The 27,783-nt window shown below is 47.7% G+C and overlaps 5 non-coding genes across 5 annotated transcripts; all 5 read left to right on the top strand.

Annotated features, from left to right (window-relative positions):
• Positions 1–6,833: 6,833 nt before the first annotated feature.
• Positions 6,834–6,905, top strand: TRNAG-UCC (transfer RNA glycine (anticodon UCC)). Its single transcript has one exon. It is a non-coding gene; the product is annotated as a tRNA-Gly (tRNA).
• A 127-nt stretch (positions 6,906–7,032) lies between these two features.
• TRNAG-UCC (transfer RNA glycine (anticodon UCC)) lies at positions 7,033–7,104 on the top strand. Its single transcript has one exon. It is a non-coding gene; the product is annotated as a tRNA-Gly (tRNA).
• A 1,919-nt stretch (positions 7,105–9,023) lies between these two features.
• Positions 9,024–9,095, top strand: TRNAG-UCC (transfer RNA glycine (anticodon UCC)). Its single transcript has one exon. It is a non-coding gene; the product is annotated as a tRNA-Gly (tRNA).
• Positions 9,096–9,223: 128 nt separating this feature from the next.
• Positions 9,224–9,295, top strand: TRNAG-UCC (transfer RNA glycine (anticodon UCC)). The gene has a single exon. It is a non-coding gene; the product is annotated as a tRNA-Gly (tRNA).
• A 17,361-nt stretch (positions 9,296–26,656) lies between these two features.
• TRNAG-UCC (transfer RNA glycine (anticodon UCC)) lies at positions 26,657–26,728 on the top strand. Its single transcript has one exon. It is a non-coding gene; the product is annotated as a tRNA-Gly (tRNA).
• Positions 26,729–27,783: the final 1,055 nt, after the last annotated feature.

Below are 27,783 nucleotides of genomic sequence, written 5' to 3'. Positions count from 1 at the left end.
AGCTTCATGCTAGACGTGAAAGGTAAGCATCATGCTCTCGGCCTCTTTTCACTGCAATAAAATGGCTACTGCACAGTCGCTAAAAATTCCCACATTTAACGTACGAGGTTTAGCCGCGAAAAGGAAGCAGAACCAAGTTCTTCGGTTCCTAAATGACCGCGACATAGATGTTCTAGGTGTTCAAGAGACGAAAGTAGAGAGTGAAAAAGAGACCGAGAGCATCGTGCAGTGTTTCACGTTCAGGTTTTATGCACTTGTGAGTCACGCGGTTGGCACTTCGGGAGGATGTGTCTTGTTCGATAAAACGCTTCCAGGTCCAGTTGTTGAAGCGCATGCTTCTTTTCCTTCTGGTATGGGAGTGGCCCTCGATTTTTGTTTTTATTCTAATCAATGACGTGTTGTCTATATATGCATCTACTTTTGTTGATGGAAGGGCAACTCTGTTTGATTTTGTTCAGCAATATTTAAACGGACAAGAAACTCGTCTTTATGGGTGACTTCAATTGCGTTTTGAGCGCCGCTGACAAAACTAGCCCGCGTGCTTTTAGAGATAAGAGCACATAAATTTTGGTCTCCCGCGATTGACGAGCTTGCTTTGGAAGATGTGGCGGAATGTGTGGCAAGCAACTGGCGGCTTCAGTACACGCCTTTTCAGCGTTCTAGCCACGCCCGCCTTCACAGGATTTACATATCCGCGAAACTGGTCCTAAAGTGCCAATGTTATGATCTTCTGCCCGTAACATATTCGGATCACTGCTTGGTTCAGTGTACGATTGGAACCAGAAAGACAGGCGGCTGTTTTCAGTGGGACTTTTAGAAGTTAAACAGTAAACTGTTAAATGATGATCAGTTTACTAGACTAGTAGAAGTAGAAATTAATAACGATGCTCTGAATAGCAAGCATGGACTGCGTCAAGAATGGGAAATGTGCAAGCAGCAGATTAAGGTATAAGCTATTGAACAATCGAGCTTCATTAGGCATAAATAAAAACAAAATAAAAGGCATTGAACGCCATTGCTAGAGAAATTGCTAGCTCTGGAGTGTAATGCGCCTGGTTTATACATGAACGATGTTAGAAAAATCAAACAAAAGCTTTAACTGATTATGAAGCTCATTATCGCGGTGCACTTGTGCGCGCGAGAGCGTAGATACTGGGGGTGGGCGATGCGTCGACAAAAAAGATCGTTAGGAATTGAAAAAGCGAGCGCAAGGCGTAATCACGTAGCAGAGATAGAATGGGCGGGCCGCACAGAAACAGATAACGTAGGTGTTGCATCCACACAGAAGACGTTGCCTTGATGAATACAGCTTTATTACGAGTACTGCACCCAGGCAGCACGAAAAACAACTCCCCGCAGTACAGCCCATGAACGAGTATTCATCCGGTGGCAGCTGCACTCGAGCATGCGCAGAACCAAGGCGACCGCACTATCATATCTTTATCAAACACCGGTCAACGCACGTGTCGCATTCCAGATACCGACACAACATTCCCTCCCCACCAGATCAAAAACAGTCGTAACCCCAACGCTCAGGACTCCTTTCTCGGTTGCTCCTTCTTAGCAGAATCGGTTCGTTAGTTAGTTATATTGATTTTAATGGCGCAAAAGCAACTAAGGCTATGATGCGCCAAGTACACGGTTAGAGCTTTTGTTAATGGTTACGCTTTTTATATCTTAAGTTTGTTTAAAACATTGGCATGTCTGAGAAACCTAAAAATGCTTGAAAAATCAACCAGTGCTTGATCACCCAAAAGTAACATAAGGTGTAGTGGAACGTATTCATTGTAGAATGTTGTGATATATTTTTTACTCAGTTGTTCCAGTTTTGTGCATACAATTAAAATGTGGTTTACCGTGAGTTCATCGTCACACATTTCGCAGAGAGGTTTGTCTTTTTTCGTCAAGAGGAAGTTGTGTGTAAGGTGTGTGTGTCCAATGCGCAGTCCAATGCGACACAAAATAACTTCTGTAAAACGTTCGTGATGTTTAGGTGACCTCCACTCTCCCAAAACTGGTTTTATAGAGTGCAGTTTGTTGTTTGTTTGTTCTTCCCATGCAACCTGCCACTTATGCCTGAGTTTACTGTGCAGTAAATTAGAAAAATCCCTCTGTGGTAGGTTAACTTGTTTTATATGACCAATTCGAGCTTGCGCTGCGCAAGCATCTGCTCTCTCATTACCTAAAATTCCAACATGGCTAGGGACCCAGCAGAATATAATGTTATGTTTTTGCTTTGTGATATTAACTATGTTATGTATGATTTTTCCTATTAAGGGTTCAGCAGCAATTGTAGAGAGCAGCGCTTTGGGCACACTCAGTGAATCGGTGTAAAGGATGCTATTTTTTATGTTTTGTTTTACTATTTGTTCTACGGCTACAAAGATGGCATAACACTCCGCAGTAAATACCGATGCATACTGTGGTAAATCGAATCATTTTTTCATTTTTTCATTGAATTACTGCACTTCCGACATGACTTTCTGTTTTCGAGCCATCAGTGTAAAGTTCAGTGTAGGTGTCATATTTTTCTTGTAAGGCAAAGAACTCTTGCAGTATGTGCTCGTGTGGCATTTGCTCTTTGTTTACGCGTGTGAGTGTGAAGTCACACACCGTAGGAAGGCTGTACCATAGTGGCAGATATTCATGTCTTTGTGCACTATTCGGTAGGGCGTCCAGCACTGCTAACTCTTCACATTTTTCCTCAAAGCGCATTATTAGTGGCCTGATAAAATGTGGTTTATTAATGAATAATCTTCTAGAAGGGCACTTGGTAACAATGGAATAGCAGAGATGTTTAGGAAGAGAACGGGTTTTTAGAATGTACGTGCATGTAAGTGTGACTCTACTATCCTCTAGTGTGGGCTCATTTGCTTCAACATAAATACTATTTACCGGGGATGTTCTATATGCTCCAGTTGATAAGTGCAGACCAATATTATGAACAGGGTCAAGTCTTTTCAAGTAGGATGCTCTTGCTGGGAATCGGTTCGTTATTAGATGACTCGTGGTCTTAAACGCTCGGTCCAATTCGAGTCTCCGGCTGAGCGGCAAGCAGCGGCGGGGCGGAAAACTCGGAGGCGTGAGGTAGGCACACTTCCCTATTAGCTTGTGTTTCATCGTCAAGGGCGGAACGTCGCAAATGATCTGCATGCACAAAACGCCCTCTGTTTCCAATGGCAACCAAATAGGCTTCACTCGCACAATTTTTCCAGGATGCCACTTCACTTGATCCCCGCGCACAGAACTCACCAGCACCCTCTCACCAGTCACAAAAGATTGCGGCTGCGCTCTTCGCTTATCTGCTGAACTCTTCACCCTACCGGTTTTTTCCGTCATGGCACTTGTCAGATTTGGTCGCAGCAAGGACAATCTGGTCCGCAACTTACTTCTCAAAAACAATTCAGCCGGTGTCTTGCCGGTAAATGTGTGCGGCGTTGTTTGATAGCAAAAGAGAAAGTTGTCTATTCTGTGCCGCAAAGTTTTTGTAGTGCCCTTTTCTCTGTCCTCTAGCAACTGCTTGAAAAGTGCAGTCTTTGTAGTCTGTACAGCACGTTCCGCCGATCCGTTCGACTGCTCGCGCAAAGCATACGGCACTTATCGCGCCTTGAAAAACACTGGCGAAGCGTTTTCTTTAACAATGCTTGCCGTAAAGCCTCTTATCGCTCCGTAGCCAGGTTCGAACACTTCGCAATATTTTTCAGTCAAGGACATTTCTTTCGCCGGTGCCTTCACTTGCATCACTTCATGCCACCTGATTTCGATTTCGCCAAGCCAGTTGCGCCCGAGCAACGTAGGCATTCTCGCGCCTTTAGTCTCTGTGGCAATTACTAGGGGCAAATGAAAACATTGATCATAGTACACCACTTCAACATCAATAATACCTTTGATATGAACCGGCGTGCCATTGTACGTGAGAAGTTTGACATCAGCGGGTCTAAGATTGGCGTTTGGAAAATGCTTAGCGCCCTCTGCCTGCGACATTATGGAAACCGCCGCTCCAGTGTCTAATTCCATGGCTACGTTTTCCCCGTTTAACCGCACAGTGACTACAATGGCAGGAACCCCCGTACGGTTTTCAGTGGGGCAAAGCGTGAGCAGGTCACTGTCTGACGATTCCGGTTCTAGTTGATGCACACCTCTACTTTCGCACATTTTCGCAACATGACATTTCTTTTGGCATTTAAAACACACGCGATTTAAGAACGGACAACTTACAGGTGCATGGCGCCACCACATCGATGACAATCTGATTTAGTCCTTTGAGTCGAAGTCTTCGCTTTCGGCTTGTCGGGGGCGTGGCAGCTGCAGACAAGCTTTCTTTGAACGCTACCAACAGCTCTTTTATTACCATAGTGTGAAGTTGGATCGTTTTAAGGAATCGTTTCTTGAGTCGATGTCAAAATTGACGACGAGCGAAAAGCTAGCCTTGGGCGGCCAATAACTGAACAAGAAGTTCAGCAGGCAAAAAATAACCTAAATCCGGGGGAAATCACCCGGACCCGACAGCGTGAGTGCGGCTTTTTACAAAGCATTCAAGGAACAATTCTCACCAGTGTTGTGTGCCTTATTTAATGAGGCCTATGAACTGAAGTCATTGCCAGCATTGTTCGGGTCGTCTCATACTGTGCTTATCCCGAAAACTGACCAACCAGATAAGCTTAAGCAGGTGTCGTCTTACAGGCCCGTTGCTCTGACGAACGTTGACTGCAAGATTTGTATGAAGGTGCTTGCTGGCAGGCTACAAACAGTTATAACCGAAATAGTTCGTCCCACCAAACGTATGGCATCAAAGGGCGATCTATTTTTTCACAACATCCATAAATTAAGAAGTTTTACTTGAATTCCGAGATGCAACACAAGCATGTGTAGCATTACTGCACATGAACTTGGAAAAGGCTGTCGATTGTGCGTCACATAACATTCTGTTCAGTATCTTAGACTACCTTAATGTTGGTACAGTCATTCGAGAGCGAGTGGCCTTGGCGTACCTTGACTGCACTACGAGATTAACTGTCAATAAGTCATTGGGGACCGCCAAATAATGTACGACGTTCGATGCGCCAGGGTTGCCCCCTCAGCCTTCTTTTGTTCTGTATTTATATTGAAGCTTTGTGCTTAAACATTCTACAAAACAAAGACATCGATGGCTTCCGACTGCAGGAGACTGAAATTAAACTACTGGCCTACAATTGGTGAGTGCAATATGACTGAAAACGTAAAAGCTGTGATAAGCTGCGGTCCAAAGTTTTGCGTCCGGAGTTCGTGTTGTCTTTCTTTTCCCTTCGTCCTTGTTTCTTGCGCTGGTACAATGTTCCATAATAATGCAAACCAACTAGCCCAGCTGTCTACCCTTAGTGACTACGCACATGATGTCGCGGTTTTTTGTGTAAACGGGTAGAGTATAAAGAGGACAGTCAGTGCTGTGAAGCATTTTAGTGAAGGTACAGGAACTCAAGTTAGCTGGGGTAAGTGAATGGGTTTTGGCATGAATAATGGCAGTCAACCCCCGACACCTTCGCTAATATGTCATGGGCTACACCGCCTGCCAAATACTTGGGAGTGTCTTTAGAGTGTTATAAGGACACCGAGCCGTACTGGACACAGCATATCAAAGAAATCCGCGAGAAAGCGGAGAAATGAAAAACCGCTCACTTGTCAATATTTGCAAGAGCAACAGTCTGTAACCTTTCTTAAATAAGCAAGTTATGGTATATAATGCAAGCGTTGCATTGCTCCCGCTTTAATGCGCAAAAATTGCACCGAATTTTTGCCGTGCTCATTTGGGCCTCCAGTTGGAAGAGGTGCATTAGGACAAATTTGTTTGGGCAGGTGAAGGATGGTGGGCTGGGGCTATGCCATTTATTTGTACGCCAGATTGTCAACCGGTTTATTTTTTTTATGGTTGTAAGAGAGCCATTCCTGCGAATTGTTTGCAAACAAAGGCTTGGTCGAGCATTGCCTGATGTTGTAGTTTATACCCGATGTATGCCTGGCCGTATTTTTGGATTGTTTAGAGAGATTGTAAGTGTAAAATTCCTCAGCGTACGTTTTTCGATAGAGTATTTGAGTATGGTGGATAAGAAAACATTATACAAGAATCTATGTGATGTAGTGTTCTGGGTGCCCTTGTACAGGGCCTTATACTCTAGAAGCAAAGGAAGTGATGTGTTGAAACTTGTAAAGAAAATAAAAATTTCAGCAGGAGCAAAAATATTTTTCTTCATGTTACACACCGGTACATTGACGGTAAAATCATTCCTGGAGGAAAAGTGCCTGTTCCTTCCGTGGGGTGCCCGCTGTCTCATTTGCAAACAGCCGGAGACAGTAGATCATGTGTTTCTTCATTTCTGGGAGGGGGTGTATTTGTGGGATGTGCTGCAAAGAACAATTAAAAGAGTGTTGCCACTAGATCCTCACGGAATAAGATACTTACCAACAGACAACCAGGATGATGTCCCATTAGACAAGGTGATGTGCCTCCACGGTATATGGCGCTCTCGAATGGCCGGTTATCACTGCGATTCGGATGCAAGACCGGCACGCATGTATTTCCGTGAAAGCGTACAGATACGGCTGGAGACGGTGAAGTTGCAACCATGTGTTACCGAGTGGCCGTCAAGGCTGGAGCCCTTGACGGTACTCAAGGAATTTTATCATGACAATGCCTGCCCTCTTGGGTTCTAGGCTGTTCCAACGCGGTGTATATATTATCGCGTGTGTTTCTGTTATGTTTATGTCAAAGCCAGGCAATGAAGAAAAAAAATACAATACAGAGCTGCTGTGAATGGGGCGTAGCGGAAAATTCCGCGTTAACGGGGAACCTCTGTCGGGCGTCGGTGGTATAGTGGTTAGCATAGCTGCCTTCCAAGCAGTTGACCCGGGTTCGATTCCCGGCCGACGCAGTTATTTTTCTTTTATTTTCTCGCTTTGGCGACCCCCAGCAGCGTAAGTAACTGCTCGGATACAATACAGAGCTGCTGTGAATGGACATAGGGGAAAATACCGCGTATAACAGAGAACCTTCGTCGGGCGTCGGTGGTATAGTGGTTAGCATAGCTGCCTTCCAAGTAGTTGACCCGGGCTCGATTCCCGGCCGACGCAGTTATTTTTATTTTCTCGCTTTGGCGACCCCCAGCAGCGTTAGTAGCTGCTCGAATACAATACAGAGCTGCTGTGAATGGACATAGGGGAAAATACTGCGTATAACGGAGAACCTCCGTCGGGCGTCGGTGGTATATTACAAGGCTAGGTGCGTGCTTGAGTGTTGTGACGCAATATATGCTCGGGTCGCAGTTCTTCAGATTGACCTTGAGAAGGCGTTTGACTGTGTGGCGCACGAATTGCTGCTTTGCATTCTACATTACATTAACGTTGGTTCTGTTATCAGAGAGGGTGTGGCCATGGCTTACCGTAACTGCACTACGAGGTTAATAGTAAACAAGACCTTGGGGGCCCCCATTAGTGTGCAGAGATCGGTACGCCAGGGCTATCCCCTCAGCCCCCTGCTGTTTTGTATTTATATAGAAACCCTCTGCCTAAACATTATAGGAAACGAGGCTATTCATGGTTTTTGTGTACAGGAATCAGAAGTCAAGCTCTTAGCATACGCAGATGACGTTGCTGTTTTCTGCATTGACCAAGATAGCATAAGCAGGACAATCGAAGCAGTAAAGGGTTTCAGTAAGGTCACCGGAAGTTTGGTGAATTGGGGCAAGTGCCTGGGATTCTGGCACGGAGAATGGCCGTCAACCCCAGCGGTTTTCGCCACCGTTTCTTGGGTGACAACACCCGTGAAATACTTAGGTGTTCCACTCGAATTTTACAGGGACACTGAGCCTTTTTGGAAAACACAGGTGGAAGAAACGCGTGAGAAAGCCGAAAAATGGAAAAGTGCTAATTTGTCTGTATTTGCAAGAGCACCTGTGTGCAATTTGTTTTTGATAAGCAAGCTCTGGTACGTGATGCAAGTACTCCACTGCTCACGATTAAATGTGCAAAAGCTGCACCGTATTTTCGCTATCTTTATATGGGCCTCAAAATGGGAGAGGTGCAGCCGGACAAATTTGTTCAGGAGCGTCAAGGTAGGGGGACTTGCCTGGGGCACTTGTTCATACGGCAGATAGTAAACAGATTTTTGTTTCTCCGAGACGTTAAAGATTCCTTTCTACGTACCGTATGCAAAGTCAGGCTCAGGCGTGCTGTGCCAGATTTCATTGTTGGAACGGAGACTATGACTGGAGGTATTTTTGGTTTTCTTAAAGAGGTTGTGTTTAGCGTCAGGTTTTTGACGGCGAGATTTTCTAAAAATTATTTAGGTGGTGTTCGGCGGAAAACATTGTACAAGGATGTATGTGACGTGTTATTGCCGGAACCAATGTACAGGGCAATATGCTCCGGAGGCCCAGGCAGAGATGTCCTGAAACGGGTGAAAAAAATGCAGGTACCACCGGGAACAAAAAATTTCTTCTTCAAGCTTCACACCGGGACTCTGTCTGTAAAATCTTTCCAAGAAAAAAAGGGGTTTTACCTACCTTGGGGATCCCACTGCCTTATATGTAAACAACCAGAAACAATTGACCACGTTTTCTTGCACTGTTGGGAAGGGGTATATTTTTGGGACGTCCTTCAAAGGACCATCAAAAAAGAATTACCATTGGATCCGTATGGAATCCGATTCCTGCCTACAGCAAAAGAAGATGGCATGCCGTTGGATTTAGTAATGCTCGCGGGCCTCCATAGCATATGGCGTCCCGAATGGCAGGCTTTCATTGTGACCCGGATGCGCGGCCTGCGCGATTGTATTTCCGTGAGACAATGCACACGTTCATTGAGGTGCTGAAAACACAAGCATCTCCCCCTGAGTGGCTTTAAAAGCTCGAACCTTTGACGGAACTCAGGGAATTTTAAACTGACAATGCCTGGCCCTCTGGGGGTTGTAGGCTACCTTCTTGTAGTTTGGGTGTCTACCCGTGTATGCTTTTTGTTGTATTCTGTCGAAGCCCGGCAATAAAAAAAAAAGTGCGTCGGTGGTATAGTGGTTAGCATAGCTGCCTTCCAAGCAGTTGACCCGGGTTCGATTCCCGGCCGACGCAGTCATTTTTCTTTTTATTTTCTCGCTTTGGCGACCCCCAGCAGCGTTAGTAGCTGCTCGGATACAATACAGAGCTGCTGTGAATGGACATAGGGGAAAATACCGCGTATAACGGAGAACCTCCGTCGGGCGTCGGTGGTATAGTGGTTAGCATAGCTGCCTTCCAAGCAGTTGACCCGGGTTCGATTCCCGGCCGACGCAGTCATTTTTTTTTGCTTTGGCGCCCACCAGCAGCGTAAGTAGCTGCTCGCATACAATAAAGAGCTGCTGTGAATGGACATAGCGGAAAATCCCGCGTATAACGGGGAACCTCCGTCTTGCGTCGAGAGGATTCCGTTTCCTGCCACGCCAGTCAACGCCAACTCCGTCGGAGTGGTGTTAGCGGCTCAGCCGAGCAGCGGAAACAGGATTGCTGCTTGAGATAGCGAAGCAGATTACGAAGATATGCTGCCTTACCTCCCAACAGGTTGTATTGTTTTTCATACTGTATTTTTGCACGGCGACATTCGACCGCGGCCGTATAGCGCCGATGTCTACAGGGACGCCCTTGTCTGTTTGGAACTGCTTCCCGAGGTCGTGGCCTTGGGAGCGTTTCAAATGAATCATGTGCTGGTGGTGACGTTTAATGACTCTGAAGCTGCAGAGAAAGTGCTCGCTGCCAGGAGCATTAGCGTAGAGAAGCACCGGTGTCTCGTGATCGATCCCAACAAGCGATAAGTGCGTGTTTATGTGCACTGGGTTCTTCACAACGTGACTGCCGAAGAAGTGCGTGTGGCCTTCCTGCCGCATGGCGAGGTGACCGAGCTATCGAAGGAGCGTTGGCGTGTGTTCGGCGTAACTGAAAAAGGGTCACCAACCCGAGTTCTAATCTTGAAGTTGAAGTCAAGCATCACGTTGAAGAGGCTCCACCTCAAGTGTTACAAAACGCCCCCAAGGAGAAGTTGAGCCAAGAGGAGCAGCCTGCTGTCAGAACTTCTACGAGCCCAGTGGAGGAGTCGCACATAGGACAAGATAATAATGATATCACAATGGGAAACGCTGCTGTTTTAGCCACAAAGCGCGCATATCTTGAAACAGTGCAGGATGACCAATCAACAGACGGCGCACCTTCGGCGGAGCCGCCAGCCAAAGCTGCGCCGACGCGACGGACGTCCCTCATTCCAAAGCCAGTTATTCCACCAGACAGAAAACCAGGAAAGCGGCGCCTAAATAACGCTTCAACTGCGGTAGCGCGCTAACTTCGGGTCCGGATCAACGTGCAACGGTGTCGACAATAAGCTATGGAAGGAGACTTTGTTCGCGAATGTAAAACAGTGGCTATGGACTGTGAAAGTGCGAGGGACAGCTTAAGGCCTGCGATTCCGCAGCGCACGGAACCCTGTGCAGCGTCGTGGTGCCCTGAGGGAAGCATTTCTCGAATTCTAGGTGCCTTTAAAAATGATGAAGAAACAAAGTTTCACCTGCCACTGCGCGTAGCCACGCTGAACGTGCGCGGACTGGCGGCGAGGAAACGACAGTGCCAGGTCAGTCGCCTCTTCCTAGAAAGTGAATTGGATATAGTCGCATTGCAGGAAACAATGATTGAGAGCGAGGAACACACAGAGCGCATGGTTGAAAATTTTCGGTCCTGTGCAGCGTCGGTATATGTCACGCGGTTGGCAAATGGGGGGGGGGGGGGGGTTGTGCGTTATTTTTGAGGAATAATCTGGGCATTGCAAATTAAACTGTTATTGCGTCCGAAGGAGGACGGTTCCTGGTTGTTGATTTTAGCTTTCATGGATATGCTTGGAGAGTGATTTGTGTCTACGCTCCTAACACTCATAAGGAGCGTGTTAGTTTTTCTTGAAAAAGTCGAGCTGTATTCAAGCCGCGAGAAAAGTGTCGTTTTGATAGGAGACTTTAACTGCGTTTGCATGCCAGAGGATAGAGTGCTGAACACACTGGTGCGTGATCAGAGTGCACAGCACCTGGATGCAGTAATTCAAGAACACGGCATGGAAGAGCTTGGCTTGGTGTTGTCCCAAGACTCGCTTCCATGCTTTACGGACTTTCAATGCGGCTGCAATGCGAGGCTAGATAGAGTGTACGCAAGCAGAGGATTTGTGGCCGTGTGTAGCAAATATGAAGTTAAACACGTTTCATTCAGCGATCACAGCCTTGTGATGGTAACCTTTGGGAATAAAGCCGTTAAGACTGGCTTCAAATGGAAACTTTGGAAACTTAATGTGAAAATGCTAGAAGACGAAAACTTCGTAGAACAAGTTAAAGAAGTGACCAAATTGTCTTCCGGCCAGCCAGGAAGCTGCGCAGATAAGTGGGAAATCCTTAAGAACACCGTCAAGACCTTAGGGATTGAAAAATGAGCTATCCTTCATCAAGAGCAAAAGAAAAGGACCGAAGAATTGCAGTGCCAATGGGGAACTTGCGCTGAAGTTTGCGGTGCAGATTGCAGCGTCATAACACACTGCCTAGCGAGAAGAGCAAGCAGTTTTAGGTACTACCCTTAGTACTTTTCCGCGCCACCTTCAGGCGCTTATTGGCGTGAGCCTCCGCGGTCTGTCGAAGGAGCACGTGCAATGCGTCAGCTACCTGGGCTACGTCGGGAGAAGCTAGGCAATGAAGGCTGTCAACCAAACGCGGGTATCTAATCGCGTATAATGTGTTCTCGCGTTTTCTGCGGCCTAAGCGGCTGAAAAAAGCAGTTTTGAGTAACCGAATGGAACAATGGCACTGCCACCTTGGCAGCACAGGTTCCCCATTAAACGTTTTGACGTGTATGGAAACAGCAGCGTCTGGGTTGCACATAAAAAAAAATCCGAGAAGTTAAAAGCCAGCTAGAAGCTCTGGAAACAGATAAGTACCGAGCGGCTGTGATAAGAGCGCCCGCTCGAAAAGCCGAAAAGCGTGCGTTGTGCGATGAAAGAAGCAATGCAGCACAACATGAAATCCGACAGATTCGTTACCGCAACAGAATAACGACTGATAAAGAAGAAATTGAGCAGGCGTATGTCGAACATTACAAAGAGCTGAAAGGGAGTGAAAGAAGCGTGAAGAGTGGGCAGTGGGAAGATTTTTTGCATTCATTCCTCGTTTAGACGAAGATACACAAGCTCGCCTAGAACAGCCTATTAGTTTAGAGGAGGTTCAGAAGGCTATAGATGAATTACCACCTGGGAAAGCACCGGGGCCGGACGGTCTAGGGGCTGCTTTCTATAAAGCATTCAGAGAAAAAGTCAGCCCGATTTTATATGAAATAATCACAGAAAGGTATAGAGTGAATCAAATGCCACCTTCCTTTCGCACTGCTCACATAGTATTGATCACTAAAACAGATGACCGAGAGAAATTGCAGTCAGTGGGGGCTAATCGTCCATTAACCCCCACAAATATTGACTATACATCTATAGGGCGATTATGGGTCGACGTTTGCAAAGTGTGATCACGAAACTTGTTGGACCGCACCAAACGTGCGGAGTGAAAGGCCGTACAATTTGCACGAATGTACACGTTGTTCGCAGTATCCGAGTCGCAATGATGCAACTAGACCAGTCGAAGGCGTTTGATCGCGTGGCGCACGATGTCTTGTACTCTGTTCCGGAACGAGTGAATGTGGGCAGTCTGATACAAGATGGGCTTAAAATTGTTTACAGCAACTCTTCTGTTCACATCATTGTCAATAAGAACCTGAGTGAAGCCGTCCCTCTGCGTTCATCCGTTAGGCAAGGATGCCCACTTTCGCCCTTGCTGTTTGCACTTTATCTCGATTCCTTATGTTTAATTCTTATTAACTGCGAGCGAATTGATGGCTTCGGGTTTCATTCATCTAATGTTAAAACTCTTGCGTATACAGACGGCATAGCTGTATTTTGCAGTGACCGCAAAATTGTTCAGGAAACTGGTGGTGTCGGCAAACGTTTTTGTCAGCTAACAGGTGCTGAGATTAATTGGGAGAAGACTTTCGGCTTTCGGCATGGAAGCTGGGATACTACACCGCCGGCGTTCACGAATCTGCAGTGGACAACCGTGCCATCCAGCTACTTGGGTGTGCCTTTAAAGCACTATGACAATACCGCTGATTATTAGAATGAGGTGACGCAAAAAGTAAAGGGAAAAGCAAGGGCATGGCAATTAAGGACGAAGACTTGTCGATGTTTGCGAGGGCAAGAGTTTGCAACATTTTCTTAATCGCGAAGGTGTGATATGTTTTGCAGTTTTTGGTTAAGTCGTGTGTAAATGTGCAAAAAATGCATAGGGTGTTTGCTGTGTTCATCTGGAGTTCAAGTTGGGAGAGGGTTAAAAGAGCCAATTTGTTGCGACCTGTTCAAGATGGCAGTCTTGGTTTCGCAAATTTGTTTGTCTGCCAGCTTTTGTCCCAATTTATGTTTATGAGAGACCAGAACGACCCCTTTTTGCGTTCCATGATGCAAGTTTGTCTGAGCAGTGATTTGCCAGATTTTATAGCGTCTACTGTGAGATTGTAAACTTATGGTGCTAGAGGTTACCTGAGAGAATTTGTGGACTCTGTGCGATTCCTTAAGCTTCGGTTTTCACTGGGATACCTAGCGCTGTAAAGAGGAAAAAACTGTACAGAGATGGGATAGACATCATAATGCCTGTGCCTCTGCACGGTAAAAAAAAATTCTGGAGGCCCAGGGCAAGATCTTCTTAAAAGAATTAAAAAGATGCCAGTTTATGCAAGCACAAAAACGTTCCATTTCAAAGTACACACCAATACTGTGCCGGCTAAGAAGTGGCTTGCGGTAAAAGGCATATTTGTACAATGGACAACGAACTGTTCGCTTTGCAAAAAGCCTGAAACCATTGAACACGTGTTCATTGAATGCTGGGACCCGATTTTTTATCGGGACGTCTTACAACGTACACTAACAAACTAATTATCCATAACGCCAATTGGCATTCGCTACTTACCAGTAGACATAGATGACACAGGTGTCCCTTACGACGAGGTTAAGCTTCAGGACCGGCATAGTTAATGGAAAACTCGAGTGGCTGTCCGGAGTGCTGATGTTGTTATTCGATCTGTGAGAGAGAACTTTGTGGAGAGCTTGTGTTACATACGAGATGTGTACCGGGCGCAGGCAGAGCCACCTGTATGGTTCAGTGTGATTGATGAATTTGTGCAACTCAAGAGATTTTAAGTTGTGACCGGCCGAAGTAGGCCGAGTTGTTTTAGCATTGTATCGTGCTTGTTTCAATAAAAAGGCATTAAAAAAGCATCGGTGGCATTGTGGTTAGCATAGCCGCCTTCCAAGCAGTTGACCCGGGCTCGATTCTCGGCTGGCGTATTCATTTTACTTTCTTTTAATATTCGCGCTTCGGCGACCCCCCAGCAGCGTTAGTAGTTGCTCGCATACAATACAGAACTGCTGTGAATGGGCATAGCGGAAAATCGGGCGTATAGGGAGGAACCTCCGTCGGGCGTCGGTGATACAGCGGATTCTGCTTCCGGCTGCGCTAGCGAACGGACGCGTTATCATGACCTCTACTGGAGCGGTGTTCAGAGCCCGGTAGGGTTGCGGAAGCAGGTTTTTTGCTCAAGGTTCTGACGACTATGAAGTTCTGCTGCCGCAATTGCAAATAAGTGCGTCCGTTCTGAATACCGTCTTTCTTCACGGCCATTTGAAAGCCAGACATTTCCGTGTTGATGACTTTCGGGAGACGTTGGTTTGCCTCGGGATGCTCCCCAAAGTGCTCGCTCTGGGGGCGTTTCCAACGATCCACATGGGAGAGCTCACCTTCAGTAGCCCAGAAGCAACGACAAAAATTCTGGAAGGTGCTGAAGTGAAAGTTAACGAGAAACAATGCCTTGTCATTGACCCAACCAACCAGGATGTGCGATTGAAGCTGTATTAGGTGCTGCATAACTTGCCAGACGGAGATGTCCGTGCTGTGCTGGCCCCATACGGAGAAAGAAACCGACCTGTCTCGGGAGGGCTGGTGCGTCCAAGGCATTGCTGACAAGGGCTCCTGTACCCGCACAGTCGGCGTTAAACTGAAGCGCGGACTGACTGTCGAAGGTTTGCCTCATCAATCACGTATTGCTGGAAGTACTGCCCTACTGGCCGCACGAGTTCGTCCGCCGTTATGCTTAAGGTGTAACAGTCGAGGTCATATCAGGGGAGAGTGCAGCGTTGCGCCTTTTTCAAGCGCTACGGCCATGATGAGAGCAATTCTACTCGAATGTACGCCAATGTAACAGGACTCTGCGCGAGCAATGAACTTCAAGCTGAGCACCTCAGGTACCAGGCTGACGCAGAAGCAGCAGCTGGTGGTGCGACTGTACGGCGTGCTCAAGACGCCATTAGCCCACTTCCTCCTGCGAAGGAAGAGGCAGAGAGCGCACCAATAAAGGAGGGTAAGCCGGGAGCGTTACAACGTCCGCCAAAAACTTCCCCGACAAGAATGATGAAAAGATGACTAACGCCTCTCATACTGCAACCGTCACGCAACAGAGAACTTAAGACGATGTGATGTCGAGCGTCGGTGCTTGCGCGGTGAAACGGCTTCACGACGATAGCGGCAATGACATGCACGACACAAAGAAGTCGGCGGGGAGCCGCCTGTGAAAATGACACCCACCCGAAGATCAACATTGAAACCGACACCCAAAATTCCGCCCGAGCGGATGCTGTCGGCGCTGCCGCCGGCGTGACCCGAGGCCGAGTGAGTGTGTCAGACCCGCTGGCGAAGGACAATGGCTGAGGTAGATACACCTTCTTGCGGCGACATCAAAAGAGCCGCCTCAATCAGCCGAAGGGCGCAAGCGACTGTTCAGTATGTGGGAATTGCGACTTGAGTGATACATTCCTATAGTAAGGTGATACTGTGCGGTTGGGGTGCTGCCTTAAGGAAAAATGAGTCAACCTAGAAACAAGCTTACACGTGGGCACGCTCAGCGTGGGTAGCTTGTTTAAAAGTAGGAAACAATATCAACTTAGCCGGCGTTTTATGGAAAAACTTAGATGTAATTGTAGCTCAAGGGACGAAAGTTGAAAGCGAAGAGACAACGAACGACGCGGTGGAGACTTTCAGATCGCGATATAATGTGCGCAATTCTCACATTATTGGCACAGCAGGTGGCTGTGCGTCATTTGTTAAAAATTCCCTTTAAGCGTTTATAGGAAGTGTTTATGCTTGTGACAGTGGCCGCCTCATTGTGTGTGACTTTAGGCTGCGTGCCAATAAGTTCCGAGTTGTATGTTTATATGCCCAGAATAGTGCAAATGAAGGAAAAATGTTTTTGAGTGTGTTGATCGACATCTAAACAGTGATAAAGGGATCTTTGTCATGTTGAGAGATTTTAACAGTGTGTGCAGATCAGAAGATCGAGCGAGACAGGCACCTCTTCGATAAGAGAGCTCATTTTTCCTGAGCGAGTGCGTAGAAGACCGAACACTGGCAGATGTGGGTTACTTTATGTCGAACCTGACGTTAAAATACTTTACACATCAGCAGCGAGGGTGGCCTCGCCAGATTATACTGAATTTACGTATTGGCAAAACTGGCGCCTGCGTATACCAATGCTAATGTTAAAAACGTTTCTTTTAGTGATCACAGTGTTGTATCCCGTACCGTTGGGGAACTGCCCGGTCCGACTGCCCGGAGCAGCCGGAGCACCACCACGTCAAGCACCCGCCACGTACATACTTCGACCAACTCCCCCTTTTATTCCAGTTCAATGATGAATATATACAGATGTGCGAGTCAGCTGACCAGATAGGGCGCATGCCTAGCGCCACCTAGTTTATACAAACATAACTACAGAATACAATACCACATTATTCCCCCTCAAAAGAGTTAGCAACTAACACTGGAAAAACACAATAAACACTCAATGTCTTTCATAGTCTTTAAACCACACTGGTGGTCTTCTTTGTCTCGTCGAATGCCTCAGTCCTGGAACGTCCCTTTCAACTGGCGTCTGAACAGATGGCTGCTGGGGTGGGTCGTGGTTCTCCTGCTGTGGTTCGCCAAGTGGTTTTGCTGATTCAGGCGAACAACTTTTCGGAACTGTAGGTGGTGGAACTGGTTGGGGGCAAGGTACCAGCCGACTCCGATTCCATGTGCGGCCATCATTGAGCTTGTAGGTATCTTGACCACATTGGTCCACAATGGTGAATGGACTCGAGTAGCTCAGAGCGCCCTTAGGCACGTGACCAGGCAACTTGACTCTCACCGGTTGACCTGTTGTTAATGGAGAGTACTTTGCAGCTCGTCGACGGTCAGTGTAAGTCTTACTTGCTTGTTGCCTTTGTGCTACTCTGCTGTGGATGGACTTCATCGCTGCCTGCGGATCTTGAAAAAAACTCTTTACCTGGCGCTCCTACAAGATCAAGTTTTGTTCTGGGATGACGGCCGTGAAGAAGGACGGAAGGCTTCACTCCTGTGGTCGCATGCGGTGTGAAACGGTAGACTCCCAGGTATTCGGTGATAGCTTCCTTCAAAGGCCGATGTTCTTGTGCGCAGACTTGAACGTACTCTTTGAGTACTCGATTAAACCTCTCTACCTGCCCGTTAGCTTGCGGATGATAGACTGCCGAATACGTATGAGCGATGCCACGTTCTTTGAGGAAACTGTCAAACTCCAAGGCTGTAAACTGAGCACCATGATCACTCACAATCTCGTCTGGATATCCTTCCCTGCTGAAGATGCTTCGCAGAAAGGAGATGACTGTTGCAGTTGTCACCCTTGCTGAGAAACAAACCTCAGGCCACTTGCTGTAGTAATCGATGGCTGTAATGGCAAAACGGCAATCTGCCGGCACTTCGGAAAAAGGGCCCACAATATCGATGCCTAGCTTCTGCCATGGTGCAGATGGGAATGCAACTGGCTGCAGAGGTGGTGTCACGGGTTTTGCAGACTTGTCAACAGATTGGCATACCGCGCAGGATGCAATGAATTGTTCTACTTGCTTGCACATAGCAGGCCACCAGTATTGCTCACGTAGTCGCTGCTTTGTCCTCGTTATTCCCGGATGAGACTCGTGGGCTGCGTCAAGAAGCCGTGCTACGAGGGACGAAGGTACTACAAATTTGTCACCACGAAGCAGGAGGTCTCCAACGACTGAGAGCTCAGTTTGCACCCGGTAGAACGGAACTGCTTCGGCAGGCAACATCTTCACTGCGGGCCATGCCGATGTCACCCACTTTATAACCTGCTGCAGCAACGGGTCCTGCATCGTTTCAATGACAAACTCTTCATGAGTAATGCATGTTGAGACAACACAAACAGTCTCTTCCTTTTCCTCCACACGACCTGGAAGGGGCATCCTTGAAAGAGCATCAGCAACAGTATTCTTGTCACCCTTGTGAAATTCAATCGTGAAGTTGTATGCCAACAGCCTGGCGTGCCACCTCGCAATCCGGAACGGTCGGCGGCCTACTCCCTTTGTACTAAGGAGTGTGACCAGAGCCTGGTGATCGGTGCGTAATATGAATGAACGACCCCAAAGGTACACTCTCCAATATTCGCATGCCCACAAGCAAGCAAGGGCTTCCAATTCCCCTACAGAATACTTCTGTTCCTGTGAAGTAAGCCTGCGAGAAGCAAAAGCAATCGTCACCAGTTCATCATTCCTTGTCTGTTGCAACACTGCTCCCAAGCCAATGGATGAGGCATCCGTAGTGACAATAATGTCACCCGCAGGATCAAATAGCTGTAAACATCTTGTGGCCAGGGAACATTTCAGTTGCTCGAAACAAGCTTGTCTTGCAGGGTTCCATGTGAATGTGGCATTCTTACGTAGCAACTCTCGAAGAGGCTCGACAACCACCGCATAGTCAGGTATAAATTTGGCGTAGTAGCCTACCATGCCCAAGAATGAGCGCAGAGTACCGACATTTGTTGGGGCTGGCACAGCCTTGATGGCGTCAATGTTACTTTGTAAAGGGCGTATTCCCTTGTGACTGATCCTGTGACCAAGGAAGTCGACTTCTTGCACATTAAAAATGCATTTGTCATTCAACTTCAATCCAGCCTTTGCAATCAAGTGCAGAACTTGTTTCAAATTCTTGAAGTGCTCTTCACGTGTGCTTCCGTACACAATGACATCATCTATGTAGCACAAAGTGTTTTTGCAGTTCTGCAAAATAGTGGCCATCTTCTGAAACGCAGACGGTGCTGATGCAAGACCGAAACAGACGCGCTTGAATCTGTACAGTCCACTATCGGTTATGAAGGTAGTCAGTTCCCTGCTTTCAGGGCTTAGCAGAACATGGTGATATGCAGCTGCTAAATCAATCTTTGAAAAGTAATTTGCGCCATGAAGTTTGTGCAATATTTCTTCCGTGTGCGGCAGTGGAAATTTGTCAACGACAATCGCTTTGTTTGGTTCGCGCAGATCGACACAAATTCTTATCTTGCCGTTTTTCTTTGCTACTACTACGATTGGAGACACCCATTCAGACATGTCAATCTTTTCTATGACATCTTCTTGCTCAAGGCGCTGCAGCTCTTCGCGTACTCGGTCTCGCATTGAAAATGGCAAACGCCGCAACTTAGCAACAACAGGCGTGATTCCTTCTCTTATCTTGACCTTATGGACAAAATTTGTTGCAAGCCTAACTTGCCATCAAACAAGTGCGGAAACTGGCAAAACAGTTCACGGTCAAGGCCTTCTGGCGCTTGCGTAATATGGGTGCATTGCAATGACGTACCGTTGATTTGCAGACGCAGCGTTTCGACAGCGTCGATGCCGAGAATGTCAGTACCGTCCTTGACGACGTAGAAGAGAATGTCGGCCTGCCGATCCTGGAAGATGACTGGCGCCGTGAAACACCCCTCGATGGTTATTCTGCGGCGAGAGAAATCGTAGAGTGACGCTGATGTTGGCTGCAAAGGGAAGCGTTTCAACCTTGAATACGTGGCGTTCGACAGAATGGAGACAGCAGAACCCGTGTCTACGAGGAAACGTATAGGAACATCTTGTACGAAGACTTCTGTGTGTATCCCTCCTTTGCACTGCCGGTCGAGAAGCAACACGTTGAGATCGCCGGATGCACTGCAGGTGTCGACTTCTCGGACAGCAAGGGCCCTTTCGTCAGGCATGCCGCTTCTACAGACACGCTGAAAATGTCCTCGTTTGCCACATTTGCTGCAAGTTTTACCCCGCGCCTTGCATGTCTTGGAATCTGCAAGATGCCCTGAAGACCCGCAACGGAAACAGGACTTCGGCTGCTGCGAACGCGGTAACTGCGTTTCTGAGCGGCATGGCATCCGATGTTTTTCGACCTTTTGAACGCTCGCAGCCGATGACTGCAGCTCAAGTGAGTATTTCGTGGCTTCTTCGATACTGTTTGCAATAGCCAGTGCGCGTTCAAGAGTGAGCGAAGTGCCTTCAAGCAGTAAGCGTTCCCGAAGAACAGGGTTGCACGTTTTCGCTACAAGTTGGTCACGAATAAAATCGTCAGCCTGCTTACCGAAGTCGCAACTTAATGCCAGCTCACGCAACGCCGTGACGAACGCTGTTGCAGTCTCCCCGGGCAGTGTGGTGCGTTGTCCGAACCGATGCCGCTCCACGACGACGTTCGTTTTAGAAGTGAAGTAAGCGACCAACGTAGCCACCGCTGCATCGTACTCGTCGCTCGTACCGCTTCCTTCCTTTCCTTCTGTAGGCGGCGTCGACGATTTCTCCTCCGGCAACGCGTAGTACAAGCGTTGGCCTTCCACACCCAAACAGTGTAGCAGCAAAGCTTTACGGCGCGCAGGTGGGTGAGCGTCGCTCCCGGACGCCAGGAGATAGTTCTTGAAAAGGCGGTGCCACTGCGTCCAAGGAATGACGGGCTTCCCGGGCGTCGGCAGGAACTCGGGCGGTTGATGCAGGCTCATTGCTTCCGCGTTCGGTTACTTCACCACTCGTCGCCAACTGTTGTATCCCGTACCGTTGGGGAACTGCCCGGTCCGACTGCCCGGAGCAGCCGGAGCACCACCACGTCAAGCACCCGCCACGTACATACTTCGACCAACTCCCCCTTTTATTCCAGTTCAATGATGAATATATACAGATGTGCGAGTCAGCTGACCAGATAGGGCGCATGCCTAGCGCCACCTAGTTTATACAAACATAACTACAGAATACAATACCACACACAGTTTGGTCACTGTGACGTTGGGCCAAATAAACCACCGAAATTGAACTGGGATCTATAGAACTTCATTGTTCGGATTCTTGATGATGAGTATTTTGTACAGAAACTCCATGGCAAAATGAACGACGTGCTTGCATGTGAGACACAAAGCCACTCTGAAGCATGGAAAATATTCAAACCAGAATCGAAAATTACTACCATAGAAAGAGCCAGCATAATAATAGAGAAGCCAGAATAATAGGGAAGAAGAAAATGAACAGAAAAACTGATGATAGCCTAGCCTTGCTTGGCCAGGATATACGTAGCGTAAGCGCGGCGACATCTGGTTCGGAAGAGTTAATATTTGACACACACACACACGCACGCACACACCCTCACACGCACACACATATAATCATCATCATCATCAGCCTGACTACACCCACTGCAGGGCAAAGGCCTCTCCCATGTCTCTTGAATTAACCCTGTCCTTTGCCAGCTGCGATCAAGCTATGCCTGCAAACTTCCTAATCTCCACCGCCCACCTTACCTTCTGCCGACTCCTGCTACGCTTCTCTTCTCTTGGATTCCACTCCGTTACCGTTAAGGACCAGCGGTTATCTTGCGTTCGCAGTACATGCCCTGCCAAAGTCCATTTCTTCCTCTTGATTTCGGCTAGGATGTCATTAACACGTGTTTGTTCCCTCACACACTCGGCCCGCTTCCGGTCTCTTAAAGTTACACCTATCATTTTCCTTTCTATGGCTCGCTGTGCTGTCCTTAAGCTGAACCCTTTTCGTTAGCCCCCATGTTTCTGCCCCGTAGGTGAGTACCGGTAGGATACAGCTATTGTACACTTTTCACTTGCGGGATATTAGTAACCTGCTATTCATGATATGAGAGAACCTGCCATATACGCTCCACCCCATTTGGCTTCTTCGGCTACTTTAACTTCTTATCCATACTGCTAACGACATTGCCCTCCTTGTCTCTTAACGCATACATCTGGTTTTTCCTTATACCTAGTTTCCTCTTCACCCCGTTTAGGCTACCTCCGTTCTATAGAGCATGCTCGATTCTCTCCATATTAAACTTCCTTATGCCGGATACCTTGCGCTTATTCATTTTGAGCCTCTATTCACGGTTAAACATCAAGCTGCTGTGGCGAAATGGTAGCGTCACCGCCTCAAACGCCAAATGCCCTGGTTTGATTCCTGTCTTCGACAGAGTTGTTTTTTATTAGCCTTTGTGACGTCACTGCTACTCGCGCATGCGCAGCACGGCTCTCCACGAATCACGCGAAACTGGTCAACCTCGGCCAGTGTAGCTTGCGCTACAAAATAAGTTGGAGTGCTATTTGAGCGAAGTAGCTTCGTCGCCGGGCCGGTCCGTTAAAGAAATAAAAGCAGTGAAGAGCGCACTTGAGATAAATGACGCAGACAGGTAGACAGATACCGAGGAGCGGTAATACGCGCGGGTGCTGAAAGATTATACAAAGGGGAAGCCCCGACTTGGCGGTCCATGTCAGACCAAAGGAGCTACGCTGCACGCAACGAAATAAAGGCGATAACACTCCGACGGAGTTCTGTAAGATAGCAGATCGATAAAGTGCGCTTTCCTAGATTATTAGAGTGAACTGATTGTTCGGGAGCCAGAACCCGTAGGAGGGTTCGAAACAGTTTTTGAAGCTCATGCCAAAGCTAGAAGTGAAGTAACGCTTAGTGGCACCAATTACCATAACAAATACAAAGTGGTGTTGATGAATTAAGCACTGGCAAAACGCAAGGAACAGACGGGTTCGGTTCGGAACTTTATAAAGCGTTTAAAGAGAAGGTTGCAAGACCAAAATGATGGATTTCTGCGGACAGTAATTCAAACAAGACTGCGTGATCATTTGCCGTTTTCTCTTGTCTAATCTACACTGGCGCGGATTTTCACGGAAGGTCATTTTGTCTTTCTGTTTCCTTCTGGCACGTTTTTCAGTAGAGTACCTGAGCAACGTCATCCGGAGAAACTGTGCAAATATATTGTTGATGTGTGTATGCCAGTGCCAGTGTATCGTTCAATATATTGTCGCGAATCTTAGTGGTGTTTGTTTTTTAATTCTTCAAAGCTGCCGGCACGCCGCTTTATAGCTTTGTTGGCGATGTAAGACGCAAACAGATTTATCTCGATTATTCGCACCCAGGTGGAGCCGATTCCACATGTTTCAAATTGTTGTAATAGCTAGCTTTGCACGCCGTATCTGGAAAGTTTGCTGCCAGCTTTAAATTGAGCATGGCCAAGGGTGGCGGGCATTCTGTTCGACGACCACCGTGCACACTTGATGCTACGCCGCCGCCGAGTGATTCAGTCCACTGTGGGCGCATTTCAGCTTACAATGACACCATTTTCGCTGCGATTCTGCTCCCCGGATTGCAGTCACCACCTCGTGACAATATCCACATGTATACGGGGTAAGGATGTTTTGAAGAGGGTAAAGCGGATGCCGGTTAGGCCGTCTATGAAAAGCTTCTTTATTCAAGTACACACAGCGACGCTGCGAGTCAGGCCGTCGCTCGAGCAAAAAGGCATCGTCCCGTGGACTGTAAACTGTATGCACTGTAGAAGACTGGAGGCCATCGGCTACATTTTTCTTGAGTGTTAAGACGCGGTTTTTTTTTATCAGTGCAACGCACCATAAAAGTTCTTGTCAATCACGACACACGGCATCCGCTTTCTCCCTACCGCTAATGAAGGAGGGGTGCCTTATGATATCATTATGGCTCTTTGCCTCCATAGCATTGGCGTTCTAGGATGGTTGTGCATCATGCCGATCTAAACCCAAGGCCTGCCAGAGAGTATTTCATTGAAAGTTGTGCATTTATACGCGAAGTGTGTAAAGCGGGCGGTGAGGAGCCAGAATGTCTGCCGGTGTTTGATGCTCTTGTCAATTTGAAGCGCTTTTAAACACCTGCACATGCCAAAGAGCGGAAAGCGCCTTTTAAATTGTGCCAATTGTGTATATGTGAACATGTATTGTTTTTTTAAGCGAAATTTACTGCCCGAGGTCATCAATGATAGAGGAAGGTGTGATGAATGATGTAGTAGTGATTAAATGAATGGAAAAAGGTTAGCTGATTTGATGAAGTCCAGTAGAGAACGATGGTACGGTCCCTGTGTCCAGGCAATGTATGAAGCAGGGTTGCTTGGTGAAAGACCTGCTACCATCAGGTGCTGGATCCTTGTAGGCTTGAGAGCTGGGCAGTCTCACAGTAAGTGACGATTGTCGGCCTCAATGTCCTCGTGTTTACATATCGTACACCCTGGCCGAGGAAACAATTCTCGGTACTGAGGCCACTTCCGAGTGATGGCTGGTGTGAGGGCAACCCCGACCCGGATCCTCCTAAGCGCAACCTCCTCTGCACTGGTAAGACCGCGGGGGAGGGTTACCGCACACGGAGGGATGAGAGCACGTGTGCGGCACCGGAGGAGTTCATTTCTTGATGAAACGAGGGAAAAATTGTCCAAATGGAGGAGCCGAGGCGGTGATGAGTTTGTATTCGCAAGGCGGATCGCTAAATCTGCCTGGCTTTGATAAGTCAGCAGATCCCGTGGGACCCACTCAATACATACTGGCTGCGGGATGCGTGCCGCGAGCCGATGGATGTCCTGCCATATCGTGGGACAGCGGCTAACACGTCGTAGCAACTGGACAACTTGAAGGGCGTCTGTGCGGATGACAACGCGGGCCGCAGGGAGCATAGTTATGTCGGCCACAGAGCAGAGTGCTTCTTGAACTGCAAAGAGCTCAGCACAAAAGGACGAAGGGAATTCGGTAAGCTGGAACCAAGAGGTTTGATTCAGGGCAGGTCTGCACGGACAGTAGATAGCTGTTGTTGCTTTTCAGTCTTGTATGCTTGTGTCTACGTAGACAACAATGGATCCTTCAGGCAGGCAAGCATCTTGTTCCTCAAATTTCTGGCGAAGCAACGATGCCGAATGAGCAGATGTTGGCCGGCGATTATCTGGTGGCTTGTTGTCGCTGAGCTGTACAAACTTCCATGGGGGAGGAAATGGCGTTGGCGGCTGAAGAATGGAGTGTGACGTTGCAAAAGTCCTCAGTGCATGCGTGGAGTGCGATAGACTGGCCTTAAGGCTGCACGCTTCACGGCGCTGCTGCACCAGCTCATCTATGATATTGAGCTGCGCATTCTCTTGTAAAGCTATGACTGGTGTGATGCGTGGAAGCCACGTAATGGTCCTCATAGCCTCTCGGTTCACGGCTTCAAGGCGATTCTATTGGGCTGTTGTAAGATGTTGAAATTGGGCTTGATAAACAATACGTGGCTGCAGAACTGCCCTCACCAACTGCCGTGCAACGAACGAGCCTGCGCCACCAGTTTTAGGGGCAATTCTTCTAATCAAACCAAAGCCTAAATAGCTTGCCTTTTTGCCTGAGAAAGCAATGCAGTCGCTGCTCCTCAGTGGTGAATCATTAAGCCAAGGATTTTTGCACTCGGACTTTCCTGTAGGGAGGTGCCTGATAGACAAAGACGGATTCGACTTGCAGCAAGTTTACGGCGTCCCCAGCGGTTGGCGACTGACGTGTATGTTTGTATGTTGTTTTATGCACGGATAGCTGAAGTCCGGTGGGTGATGCGTAATTACAGGTAACATCCAAGGCAGATTGAAGGGCAGCCCCCTGAGTACGGAGATCTCGGTGAGTACTCCACACCGTGATGTCGTCAGCGTACTGAATAAATTTTATGTCACCGATGTCATGTAAGCGCCAAGCCAGCGGGATGAAAGCAATATTAACTTCGGCGACAATACTGATCCCTGGGGCACGCCGCAGAGAGGAACAAATGATCCGACCGCTTCGGCGCTGAATCGTATTGTAAATTTTCTGCCTTCCAAAAATGATTGGACAAAACTACGCACTCTCAGAGGGAGATGAAGCATGTCAATGGAGTTCAGAATGGCTGCAGGACTGATGTTGTCATATGCATTTTCAACGTCCATTGCTAAAACAGTACGCACATTGCGGCTGCGGGTAGATGACAAAACTGCAGATGCTAAGACAGCGAACCCTTCCTCTGTACCAATATATGGACGAAAGGCGATATGTGCTGGATGATAAAAACCGTGCTGCTCTAGCCACCATGACAATCGTGTGGCTAGCATTTTCTTCGTCAGCTTGCACAGCGTAGTAGTTTAGGAGATAGGTCGCAAGTTGGCAAGGTCCGTAGGAGACTTTCCTGATTGCCGCAGAATGGGTAATAGCGAAAAAAAAGCGTCGGTGGTAGAGTGGTTAGCATAGCTGCTTTCCAAGCAGTTGTTTTGGGTTCGGTTCGCGGCCGACGCATTTATTTTAGTTTTTTACCTTGTCGATTTGGCTACCGCAGCAGCGTTAGTAGTTGATCGTATACAATACATAGCTGCTCTGAATGAATATAGCTGAAAATACGGCGTAAAGTGTTATACCTCCGTAGGGCGTCGGTGGTATAGTGGTTAGCATAGCTGCCTTCCAAACAGTTGACCCGGGTTCAATTCCCGGCCGACGCATTCATTTTTTTTTCTCGCTTTATCGACCCCCAGAAGCATTTGTAGTTGCTCGCATACAATACGGAGCTGCTGGGAATGGACATAGCGGAAAATCTCGCGTATAACGGAGAACCTCCGTCGGGCGTCGCTGGTATAGTGGTTAGCATATGCAATTGGCTGTTTAAACATCGGTAAATAGCCGGGAGCAGATGGGCACAGCGTGGGGTTTTACATAAAATTCAAGCACGAAACTGCCCTATCCTGAACGTGATCTCTTAACGAAGCCTACAAATTAAATGTACTGCCTCCGTCATATGGGTCATCCCACACGGTGCTCATTCCTGAAACGGATCAAAAAGATAAATTTCGACTGATTACAGCACACGGACCCATAGCACTTACAAACGTTGACTATAAAATTTTTATGAAGGTAATGGCTGGGAGGTTGCAGGCGGTGATCAGATATAGTAGCTCCCCCCTAGACGTGTGCTATAAAAGGGAGGGGAATAATATCTAGCATTCATAAAGGTCGAAGTGTTCTTGAGTGTTGTGAGTACTCGAATGGTCGGGTGGCTGCTCTCCAGATCGACCTTGGGAAAGCAATCGACTGCTTCGATCACGAAATTTTGTTTTATATTTTGGACCGTACGAATATAGGGTAAGTAATACGTAAGGGAGTGGCCATGGGGCGCCGAAACTGCACGACGACAGTGGTCGCAAACAATAGCCTGGGGCCTCCTATTAGCGTGCAGCGTTCTTTGAGACAAGACTGCCCCTCAGCCCTGTTTTGTTTTGTATATATAATGAGACATTGTGTATTGAAATATTGAATATTGATACGAATCATGAGGTTAAATTACAAGCAGCCGAGGTGAAACTGCTGGCGCACGCAGACGATGTTGCAGTTTTTACGGCTGTCCATGAGAGTATAACCGAGGCTGTCAAATGTCTCCGTGAGTTCTCTCAAGTTAGCGGTAGCAGGGTAAACTGGCTCAAGTGCCTTGGGCTCTGGCATGACCAGTGGCCATCGAAGCCTGACCACTTTGCCAATGTGATGTGGGTGAAAACCCCGACTA

The sequence above is a fragment of the Amblyomma americanum genome, chromosome 9 (assembly GCF_052857255.1).
Source record: "Amblyomma americanum isolate KBUSLIRL-KWMA chromosome 9, ASM5285725v1, whole genome shotgun sequence".
Taxonomy (NCBI): Eukaryota; Metazoa; Arthropoda; class Arachnida; order Ixodida; family Ixodidae; genus Amblyomma; species Amblyomma americanum.
This window is presented reverse-complemented; position numbering and strand designations above follow the sequence as displayed.